Source organism: Rhinolophus sinicus, chromosome 17 (assembly GCF_057876585.1).
Source record: "Rhinolophus sinicus isolate RSI-liver-muscle chromosome 17, RSI-T2T, whole genome shotgun sequence".
NCBI lineage: Eukaryota > Metazoa > Chordata > Mammalia > Chiroptera > Rhinolophidae > Rhinolophus > Rhinolophus sinicus.
This window is the reverse complement of record NC_142517.1, coordinates 139,241,428-139,254,050: the sequence shown is the minus strand read 5'-3', so window position 1 is coordinate 139,254,050 and position 12,623 is coordinate 139,241,428. Positions and strand designations below refer to the sequence as shown.

General features: G+C 34.7%; 1 long non-coding RNA gene across 1 annotated transcript in view; it reads right to left on the bottom strand.

Moving 5' to 3' along the window:
* Window positions 1-3,436: 3,436 nt before the first annotated feature.
* Window positions 3,437-12,623, bottom strand: part of LOC141567392 (uncharacterized) — a 131,039-nt gene continuing 121,852 nt past the window's right edge. The window contains exon 3 of the long non-coding RNA XR_016019674.1: window positions 3,437-3,485. This is a non-coding gene — a long non-coding RNA (uncharacterized LOC141567392). The remainder of the gene's footprint in view (window positions 3,486-12,623) is intronic.

The window sequence follows — 12,623 nt, the reverse complement described above, 5'->3', positions numbered from 1 at the left end:
TTCTTCCACATCTAAAAACATTATTCAGAACATTCCTGCTACGAACTTGAGTCCATTTTCCATTGCTAATGAGGCATTCTATATTATACTACTAGAGCGCTGATGTTGGAAAATAAATGTCTATGAAGTAACCATATTTAAAAAAATAAAATTGAAATAGAAAATAATTAAAGGCAGCCAACTGCTTTAAGCAACCATTTCATCACATAGTAAGTAAAGTATTCAAAAGCTATCCAAAATCTGTTCTCCTCGGTTACTTCTTGCCTTATTGCCTCACCACAATGAGCCATATCTGAATCCATTGTCTCAATGAATTTCCCTGTTCTATGGCCTGTCCTGAGTCCTTTCAATAAACTGAACCATCTTCATTTATTCCTTTGTACATATCTAGCTTTGTCCTGTTCATACCAAATCATACAAAACAAAGTCTATACTTGGCCCCAAAGAAAGGTAAATTTCTCTTCTCAATAGTCTTGTTGAAGACAAGGTCAGAAAGAGAATTAAGTGGGCCATGTACAGATTCTCGTTTAGGATGGAAAGAATAACTGTACTGTTCCCAAAGAATTAAATATATCACTTTTATCAACATTTGAAAATTAATACATGACCCAAGCTTCTCAGAAATATCTTCATTTGTGATTAAAAATATATGGAATGGTGCAAAAGACAAACATACATCTTTATGTTTATGAGAAGAAAGCTTGGCTACATTGTCCAGACAACCAGACAACATTGTACTGTGTATACTAAGAGATTAAGCCGTTAGAGAAGTCACAGAATTATGAGTGCGGAAGACCCACAATTAATTTTGGTTAATGCCCTGACTTTGTTGGTTTGTTTTTAGTTCAACTTCTCTTTTCCCTGTATTTTGATAAACGATTCTAACAGGTGAATAGTTGTCCATATACTGCATGAAGTGTACAAACTTGAAACGCAAAAAGCAAAGCATTGTCCTACACCCCAAAAAAACAATCTGCTGATATGATATGCAAGAGTATATCCAGTTGTAATGAATTTATCCCCTGCAACTTCACCATGTAAAGAAGGTCAAGCTGGAATAAATAACAGAGAAAAGGGTTTATTAAAATGCACACACACACACACACACACACACACACGTTTATAGTTAAACAAATGTTAATGCTAATGATTTTTTCTCCCCTCATACCTCACAGGTAGTTGCCATATCCTGGGCACTTTTCTAGAAGTTACTAAAAATCTGAACTTTGCTATATTTCAGTATTATTATTCTGTATATTCCTGATTGCATGTGCTAGGTAAATTCTTAAGAAAGTACATTGGAATAATAATTTTGTTTTCCAAACTGTTCTTAAAAAGGAGGAAGGGAAATATCACTTCACCCAGCACACATTCACATATACACACTCACAAACACACACAGCTAACAAAATTCACACAATTTAACTGTGCTAAATGAGATGCATTCTGACATTTTCTATTCTGATCTGTTTTGTTGCCTAAAAAGTGTTGGTCAAGTGTCACTAAACTAATTTAAGTAGTCACTAAATTTCACAGAAATCTCATCATTTGAAAAACTGCCAGTTTTAAGAAATTCTATAGTCATGATCAAATAATCCTTTAGTATGTTGACTTAGTACCTTCTGATGTGTCTCTGTACCAATTTAAGGTTTTGATGTAAAGAGTCTTTTGAATCCATGCTCACTTTTTGATTAATGCTGATCCGAAGGTAACTACAAAATATATGTTATACATTTGAAGAGAGTGTAATGTTTGATAATGTTATGATTGTTTAAGATGCAATTTTTAATGAACACTTTGCTGGTGCCATCTCAATCTGGTGAGCAGAAAGTGCAGCCTAGTATCTCCAGACGTAGTACCTTTGTGTTTCAATATTCTTTGGCTTATCTGTGCTTGACTTTCTATATATTACATCATTCCTAGGAGGTCTAAAAAAGCATCTCTAGCAATCTTTAATTCATGTGATTAAAAATTCAAAAGAAGCCCTTGTACCAGCTGTTAAACTATGTTCATAAGCTGTAATTCAGAGTTCAGAACCCAGCAAAGTGAAGGTTAGGTTAACAGGATCATTCAGTGGAACTGCATTAAACCCTGGCAACTACCACAGTAGGTGGACTGTTTTATACATGCTCGTTTGCAGAAGATAAACTAAGGATGAGCAAACTTATCTTACTGGAAATCTTGTTATCTAATTTGATTTTCTTTTTATCTTTTTTCTGAAGTATGGTTTAAAAAAGGAAAGCAGATGAGGTTAACCATGGTTTTTGTTTACTTCATACATAAATTAAAACAAAAGAAAATCCACATAGATTGTTACATTGAATCTTATTTGAAAATCAACAAATGAATTTCTCTTGTAAGAGCTTAACCTTCTACAATGAATCTGACATTTCAGAGGCAAATATTTTTGCTTCCCTGAATGGATATGTGCTAATATGTTCATTTGGGAAAAATATCATAAATTAAAATAAGCCCTTAGTAATAGTATCGATGCCCCTACGCTTCTGCAGACATAGTAGCAAGAAGTCATCTTTATAGTATCAATTCCCTGCTTTCAATAAATAAGAAAATCTAACTCATAAAATAGAAAACTTGACAAGTAAGAATCGGTAGTCCCACAAACTGGTCCAGGATCACTTTCTAGTGGCATGTCCTGAAGGGAAACATTTAAACTCTCTGGGTCTCACTTTTCTCACTTACATAACAAGAGAAATGGACAAGATGCCTACGTCTGTGACAAACATCCTTTCTTTTGTGAGATTTTAGGTTTCTAAGTTCATGCACAAAATGATTATGGAGCTGGGGATGGGGCACTAGGGATGGGGAACAAGAGAAGTGAAGAAACACAAAATACCTTTTTTTCTTAAATAAACTTCCAATTTTCCCTTCCTTGAGAAACTTACTGAATTGGAAAAGGAAAAACAAAACAAAACAAAACAAAAAACAACCCTCCAGGAGAGAGTGAATGAAATGACATAAGTCAGTAATCTGGGCTTAGAAGATATAAAATAAAATCAGTTGCGAGAAATTTAAACAGATGCTTCTGCATCATAATGCAGTTGACAAACGTAAAGAAAGGAGTGAAAGAAACTTCTAAAAACATGAATGTTAGCTTCAATAGAATGAGAAAGGTATCACCAAAAAAAACATGAACAGTATTTTGCTTAAAAACAGGATACAAGAATAAAATGTTCATGTGAAAACCCAGACCAAAGTTTTGAATAAACTAAAAAAAAAGTATCTAAACCAAGAATAAAACATTTCAAAATCATTTTCAGTCAGTGAACATCTTGAGATGTTACTTTAAATTGCTTTTAGAAAACTGATAGCACTGTACACTATAATTGTTATAGTTTACCTTGGGAATAATTAGAAATTATAACTTATTAATTGGCTTTTTCTAAAAGGATGCTTAATTTTCAGCATTATGTTTACCTGTATTGTAGTCTTGTCTACATCTATGGAGTTGTTCCATGTGGAGAGGCCTAGAAACAAAATAAGAAGAAAGTGATAAATTTCCTTGGATAAAGATAAGTACTTGCTAAAAAAAAACATTTATTCTTCACGTTAGGTTCAGAGACATTTGTGCTTTTAAAATCTTTACTGTATCTACACAATAAATATTGATTTATCAAATCAATAATACAAGTTATGGTGTCAAAAAAAACCCAATTACTGTGTGTGCCTTGACAAATTACTAAACTTCTCTGATTCCCAGTTTCCAAATAGTTATAGCAGACACCCATTCACAGTGTTACTGTGAATTTGAGTGATATAATACATATCATACAAGCCATATTGGAGTTACTAAATATGCTATTTATTAGTTTTATTTTTATTTTAATATGGATTTGGCAGTAATATTTTTTTCAGAAAGAAAATAAATCTTTAGAAGTATTAACTAAATAGCAATTCTTTATTTCATATCATATTCCATTTTCTAATGGAGAGAATCTTTGGGGAGTATGGAAATTATATGGTAAGGAATACTGTGCATTATGAATTGAAGGGATTGCTTCTATTAATGTAATAAGAGCACATTTCATAAGAAAGAACATTAATTCTCTTGTTCTTTCTTTGTGAACACTACCTGTGCTCAGCATTCTTTTAGTAAACATCTGAACCGAACACACGACAGCTGCTTTCATGGAGCTATAGTCTAGTGGTGGTGGGAAGAGATAAACATTAAATAAAATTATTAAATAATATACTGAATTATAAGGCAGTAAAGGGTATGCAAAAAAAGAAGTAGAAAAAAAAATCATTTTGAAAAGGATGTGAGCAGAGGTGGAGTGTAGAATACAGCATTAAATAGGGTGGTCACTATACTCGTAGCCCTCACAGAAAAAGATGAATTTTAAGCAAAGACCTAAAGAAGGTAAGAAAATTATTGAGGAAAATGCATGGAGATGTAATGTTGTTGGCAGAGGAAATAGGCAAAACAAAGGCTAAGGTGGGAGTGTGAAGCCACACATGTTGAACCCAGTAAGATAAAAATGCCACAATCAAAAGGGAAATAAAAAAGTGAGATTAAAAGTGATGGAGGCAAGATAATGGAGAGCCTTCTGGAACATATGCAGACTTGGGTTTTTCATCTGGATGAAACAGGGCCAAGGGGATTGCAGTGTCCTCCAGAGGAGTACTATGCTATAACCTACTCAACAGGATTAAACCTGCTGCTATTTGAAGAAGAGACTTCGGGAGTTTTCGGGAGAAATCAGTGAGTCATGTTTTCAGGCTATTGCAATAATCTAAGTGGGATACCAGCATGGTGTTAGTAAAGACAATAAGAAGATGTCATGTGCTGGATATATTTTCAGAGCTGAGACAATGGATTTGAAGAAATGGGTGTGTGGTTGGAGAGAGAGAGAGGAATGAAAGAGGACACCATGGACTGAAGCCTGAGAAATGAGTAGGATGGAGTTGCCATTAACTGTGCTGGGAAGGACCAAGAGGGAGATTAGAAAATTTCAACAGGAAATATAAAGAATTGTGTTCGTACATGTTAACTGTGAGATACCAATTAGATATCCAAGTGGATATATGTAAATGCACATTGAAATTCGTGGAAAAGAGCTTCCTGGAAACCTACATTTAGGATTCTTCAACCTAAATTTGGAGTCCTCAGTGAACTGATGGTATTAAAGCTATGAACAATATATAGCAATACCTAAAGGGATGCAGGTGGATAGAAAGGGAAGAATCCAAGGACTGAGGTGTGGGATCCTCGGATATGTAGAGACAGATACGTAAGATCAGTGTCTCGGGCACTCGGTACTCTTAAATGTTGTAGCTCAGAAGGTCCATTTAGAACTCTGTGCTTTGATTTATATGCACCCCTTAATTTGACCCCTAACTTCAGACAACTTTTTGTCTTCCATAAGCCACCTACTTTTTGAACCCCTGTGAAAGGTTTTTCTCTAATGGTGCTCTTCCTCTGTGATCAGAGAACACATGCCATATTTTGCTGTACATCACAATGTAACTATGGGCCCCCTTCAGCAGATTGCTAGGACTTTGATGGCAGCAATCTTATCATTCCCATTGCCACCATTATAAAAGTGGCATGCAAAAAGTGCTTAATATGTGCCAGGCATAGTCAAGTGCTTTTCAAGCACAATCTCACTAAATCCCTTACTTTAGTCTTATTTTACAGTTGAGGAAACTGAGACACAGGGAACTACAGTACCATGTTTGAGGTCACCTAGCTAGAAACCGGCAGAGTCGAATTTTAGTATCAAGTCTTAGCTAGTCTAATGTTCTTGGCCAATGCCTGGGCCACTTTCATGTTGTTCATTTTATAATTCCCTAGTACATGGTAAATGTTTTATAAAATTTGTTGGTTAAATAGATAAATGAGTTCTTGAATTAATGGTTCTGCTATCCTTTCGGCAGCCACAATGAAACTTTGACTAACAGAAATTAATTTGCACATCCTTCAGTTAATTGAATTTTTTTAATTTTCTTGTTATAGTCTACTTTTAATAGAATATGACAAATCACAGCACACGATTTCTTTAGATTTTCAATCAGAATAAACTACTGAAATATTTCTTTGAAGTCAGTGCAAAATCATCCTTATTTCCTACACCTTGAACACCTTGAGTGATAGTCTTCTTGACATAATTTGTATCATGTGATCTTGAACTTTCAGATATATAGATATATAGATATAGATATAGATGTAGATATAGATATTCCTCAGACAATTCACTGGCAATATTTTTAAAATAATAAAATTTGAGTAATTTTTAGCAACATGACTGAAAGTACACATTTTTGTTAGAACTTTAGTTAATGAGAAAGCCCAAATCATAGAATATCTGTTTTCCCAAGTGTAGGAAGATACTATCAGTGTCCCATCCTTATTCATTATATTTTTCAGTGTGATCTGGCTACCTTCCACCTGCCCCCATTTGCATCTGTGTGTCTGAAGGCTATGTTCCTGGACCATGCACTCATGAAAGTCCAGAGTCCAGGAGTTACCACACCACCACGACTGCCTCCTCCATTCCCTCCCCTACCCGATAACTCTCTTATCCAACAACTCCCAGGAAGTGGTATGCAAATGCCCAAGTTCCCGCAGCATTAGGATGGGATCACTCTGAGGTGTGTGTTTTCCACTATATTCTGGACCTCTTCTGTAGGATTAAACGCCAGCCCCACACTGTGATAGCTGGCTTAATAAAGCTCCCCTTAATGGATGACTTCACTTCCCTGCATCTCTCCCCTGCCACCCTCAGCTAATGTATCCTGCACCTTCCAAATAAACTGCTTCTCCTCACATCCTTATCTAGGGGTCTGCTTCTGGGAAAACCCAAACTAAGCCACAAAGCTTTCTAGTTATCAGAGCTTTTACTATAGTGATAGAGCCTTCTGGACAGAAAGAAAGAGAGCAACAGCATGCATTTCTCCTTTGGTGCTCATGTTTCTAGCCAAAAATGTGCCACATTTAACTGCTTTTATACATGATTTTAGTAAATGAATTGAGGGGATTAATGGATATTTTACATATTTCCTGTATTTTGGAATATTGATGCAACACATGACTATTTCGTGGATCGGCTCTCTGCTAGCTCTTTGTCCATATGAGCAGTAAGTCGTTTGAGTACAGGGGGCAGAATCTCACAGAAATAGCACTGTGTCCTCACATATAAAGAATAAATCAGAACACGCTGGCATTTCAGACTCTGGGGATTAACAAAAGTGTGACAAGGTCAACTATCCAAAATTATAAAGCCATGAGTTAATGACCAAGGTACTTTCTAAACTATAAACTATTACACAAATATAGAATAACATCATTATTACAATGCTGACTGACATACATACTCTTATATGAAATAAACTGAAATCTGTTTCTTTCCAAAGCTTTGAAAAACTGTTCTCTTCATCATACACTCTAATTTCTAGACCACCAAATATTATCAGGGTTAATTGTAGCTCTGAAATTACACCAATATTTAATTTATCTCAGAGCTGATTTATAAAAGACTGTCTTTAACTTTTATTTTCAACTAAATATTTACTTTTCACTTAAGGAGTCATTAAAATGCCTATGAAACCTATTGTGTGAGGTTATATCACTCCTCGATGTTAAACGTCTTAAAATAATTTCCTCTCAGGAGTTCTTTCTAACACTGAGTTTAAATTTAAAGTATATTTTTTGCATTTTTCACATATGTACTAGAGCATCCTTCAATTTTAAATAAATTCTCTAGAGAAAACTGGTAGCTCTAAAATTTAACTTTTGGAAAAATGAAATCCATTTCCATATGATGTCATTGAGTTTCAAAATTCATTTTAAGGACTAGAAATCCCCTACTAATTGGTGCACTGGGCAGAACATGTGTTTTTAGATACAGGGTAAACAATTTACTCTAGTATCAAGGAAACATCAGTTAAGATTTTATTAGAATTCTAAAAATGAATAATAAGGCCAGCCCTGTCCTTGTTATAATAGCTAAAATAAACTTGCAGCTCACACTATGGTGATTTAGCTAAGCTCCTCTTTCATTTCATCAAACTGCATGGGGCAGGCAGCTGGGCTTTTTTTCTACACCCTTGGTGTGTTTACTGCAGTCATGTAACTGTGTAACTTTGTCTCAGGGCTGGGACTGTTGCTAGGGCTTGGACCACACCTTCCTGCAGCTTACCTAAAGCCCATTGGTCATAGTTTCATAATCAGGCAATTTGCACAGTGTCAACATGGGGGCATTGGCAAAAATATCCTCTGTGTTTCTACAGGTGTTAAATTTTTTCCTCCCCTAGTGACTAGTAATCATTCATTGGACTAAAATTATATATTTTTAAAAAACAATGTCCTGGCATTGCTGAGAACATGCATATACGGCCATGAAGGTCTACACAGCAAGATTGCACAATAACCCATTAAAATAAACATTTGCAACCACAGATAGCTGGACTGAAATCCTGCTCTGATACAAATAACATCTGGACAACTTTTGTTTGCATCTTCCAGCATAAAACACCCTTGAGAAAAAATAGAAGGCAAGCTAGAAGACAAAGGACCACTAAAGGTTTTATTATGCTATGGGTGTGGTGCCATAAATTTCAGGGGGTTCGGGCCAGAGTTGCCAAACCTGAATTTAAACAGCATGTTGTTTTTAAAAGTTGTAACACTAGTGAGGAACAATTCGGTTTTCTTACATAATTAATCCAGTGTGAAATAGAGTGACTGGAAAACGTCCAGTGGTTTAAAAATAACTCAATCATTTATAAGTTCCACAATGCTATAGGATTCCACACGAAGAAGAAGAAAGTGAAGGCATCTCCGTACCAAGCGTGTCTTTCTTATTCAGCCAGCACTTTAGGAAGTTGACATAAACAATCTAACTGCAAAAGACTGTGCCGAGGGCCAAAGAAACTAAGGTTTCCTTGGATTACGGATCAGACTGGTGAGCAGGAAAAGGTTTCTTTCCCTGACATTTATGTATTACAAATCTATATTATTAGTATGTATTACTAATACCGAAAGAATTAAACAATGTGAAGGGGGGTATATGTGCGCAGGGAACAGAAGGAAGATAGCAGGAAGTCCAGAAAAGAAAGGAAAATGAACATTTTGTAAGACTCACAACATAGGCTGTGACTAATACACGGCAATGAATGAACTTTAATTTCTAATGTTCTTTGATGTGAAGCAACATAATTACAAGCCAAAAAAGACTAGCAAGTATTATATTCAATATAAAGATAAAGAAATTGCCATAAATAAGTTTTCATATAAAATTTCACTCTCAGGGCAGGCTAGCAGTTAGCAACTATATATCTGTGTCAGCTACAGCTGGCCGCTAAACATAGAGAATGAAAGTTTGCTTTAGTAATATTATAATCTTGCAATATAGTTCACAGTTGTCTCATGAATTTTTTCCCTCTTTCCTCTACTTAAACGGGACATGTGAGAGGTGGTAATAGTCTCAAAGGAAGGGGTCAGAAGTTAAAAAGATTAAACTCTAAGATATGTCCTTAAAACATTAAAACATTAAGTGGGGTTTACTAAATAATTTGATTTAACTTAATTTCATCCTTTGTTTAAGCTAAAGTGCAGAGGTACCAAAAGAAAAAGAAAAAAAATGAAAGCAGGCCTTTACTAATTAAGCTACTCCATAAACTGTTACTGTGGATCTAGTATGTTTCAGACATAATGTATTTATTTATTCTTTTAGCTTTAGAAACAAAATATGAAACACAATAAATATAATTTATTTATTAGACTGAGCAAAAACAACTTAGGTATACTGATACCCATGACAAGGAAAGTAGATGTCACCTATTTAAACAAAGCATTAAGTACAGAGCAGAAATGATTTTTTTTTTTTTTAATTCATTCATTGTTTATTTATGGATATTACCTAATAGACAAATTTCAGTAATTCTAATTTTTATTTATTTATTATTTTTCTTGAGAAGCTGTAAGTGATACTGGACATATTGAAGGAGAGTGGTGAAGGGATTACAGTTCCAGGTGGTTGCAGTTATAGTATCTAATTGCTGTTAAGTGATTTTTTTGTGTGTTTTTTTTTTGTTGTTGTTGTTTTTACTGATATTTTTTGAGCGAATAACTGGGAAATTACTACTAGAAAAACTACAAGTTTTCGATTAAGGGTCGAGCCAATAAGTAAGCTCACAACTATCCTGTTCCCTGACATGAAGCTTCCATTGCTCTGCCACTTTTCTGTTTTTTATTTTTTTTCTGCTCATAGTATCAAGTCAGTGGCTCAAGAAACATCTGCAATCTCCACTTGTATAGCTGATTTTTGCTTCACTCCCTCTATCCAACGTACAAAGACACAAGAACATGAAGGCTTCTTTGCTGGCACTGACTATCCAAAGCAACAATCTCCTTTTGAAATGAACTAGAACAATTCCTACTGATGAAGTCAGCGCATTGTTTATGCATGTGAAAAGAAAAGATAATACTGAATGCTGTCAGCTTGTAATGGTATGTCTATGTGTGAAAGAAATGATCCTTTTGCCCATTTAATTAAATTAATTCTTCCACATACATTCATGATATAAGGCCTACTTTGTGCCAATTATGTTAGATATCAGGATGGGGATACAATATGTTGTTGCGCCTGGAGGTGATTGTCAATGATATGTGTTAAATATTAATGTCAAGGTACATGAATACAGGCAGATGTGACTCTTCCTAAAAAAACTGAGGGGGATTCAATAAGAATAATACATTTGATGTGGGTCTTGAAGTGGGAACAAGACGCGACTTGATAAAAAAGAGGAAAAATGTCTGGGTATTAAAAAGATTATAAGAGGGAAGATGCATAAAACTGCAAGATATTTGGGGAAAATGTCGTTGTTTGGTTCAACTGAAGAATTAGGTACAAGGAGGAATGTGACCTGAAATGCAAATGATGAGGTAAATTGGGATTGGATTGTAAAAGAGGTTATGCTATGCCAAGTAGTTTATTCTTTAGGAAATAGGGAGGAATGGAAGATGTATATAGAATGTGACATTATTGGCTATAAATAGGTAAGTAAAACTTGCTTATTAACCTTGAAGAGATCAAGCTGTTTGAGTTTTTAGCAAGATTTGCTACATTGTATTGTAGAGTTACAAAGTCCATATTGACAGATTAAGATAGGAATTCATGGAAGCCATGCCGATTTTATCTTTATCCTTATTTCTTGCCGCAATCCCACACTCTCTCCTGTTCATGATTTACGAACAGAAATTTCCTTCATACCGAAGGAAAAGGACTTTAATCCTTTTTTTTTCCCCACCCTGCCCCCACACACAATTAGAAAAACCTTGAAAGCCTTGAATTAAACTATTAGGTTGGTGCAAAAGTAATTGCAGTTTTTGCAATTATTTTTAACCTTTTAAACCGCAATTACTTTTGTACCAACCTAATAGTTTTAACCTATGGAGATGAGTTATACCCACATGAGGACAGTGAAAAAGTAAATTAGATGTTGATCCAGATATTTGAGCCCTCCTTTACCGATCACCCCAAAATTATCTTGCCTCACTTATCTTTATAGTTTGTACAAAAGAATGCTTCTCGAACAGATAATTCCTTAACTTTGCATTTGGCGTTACATAGACTTAATAAATCTATACAAACAAATTTTCTAGCACTTTGAAGGAGAAACACTGGTTTAAAAAAGAAAATGTACCGGAAAGAACAAAGATTATTCCAAGATGAAATGCTAGCTGTCATGACCCACGCAGACCACCTGGAATTCTTTAAACCGTGATACTTAATAACAATTCTTCTCATGCAATGTAGCTTGTACTTCCTAATTTCTCAAGAGATAATTTACTTGGACACTAGCTCTTTGTTTTCAATGGTTTTCCTGCCTTTGCCAATTAATCCCCACCTGTAGTTAAATGCTTCCATTTATGAAATCACAACAGTTGTTTAAATCATTGGATTAAGAAGAATGGAAAACTTTATGTAATTTTGGAACGTGGGAATAGGAAGAGGATATTTTAAATGAGCAGGACAGTATTCTTATTTCGCTATATCTTTAAAGATAAAATAATAGAGAAAAGTGGATCTTCCTGAAGCTAAGAGAATAAAGCTGTAGTGATGTTATTTTTTAAAAAGAAAATGGCAAAATGACCAGTACAAATATTCAGTGGCCTTTATAATCATCAAAATCATTAATTAATTCATACTATAAATGGCACACTGTAGTATCCCTAAATAGAAGGCTAAAATGACTGAGCTAATTACTGAATTTGGTTCTGCTAATCTACTGTAGGACAGTTGGAATCACGTCAATTTATCCACTGACAAAAAGAGCAAAGTCACATGAAAATCTGTAATTGAATTCAAACTAGAATTACTTTAGCCAAATTACTCTGAACCTTAAATCATTTTTATTACAAATTATGGATTTTTATCTATAGTTAGTCAGTCAACCTAATAATTGCTAGTTCTCCCAGGTCTTCATGTTGTGAAAATCCAGATGGATCATAGTAAGAAAAGATTATTAACTGCTCTTTTCTATGCCCTGTTTGAGATACAAATGAGAAGGCCATGGCACAATAAATAAATACTCAGTGGTGAACCTAAGACTTCCATCTCTGACCGAGAAGAATTAACAGGCACAAGTTTTGTCCTTGTGATTGA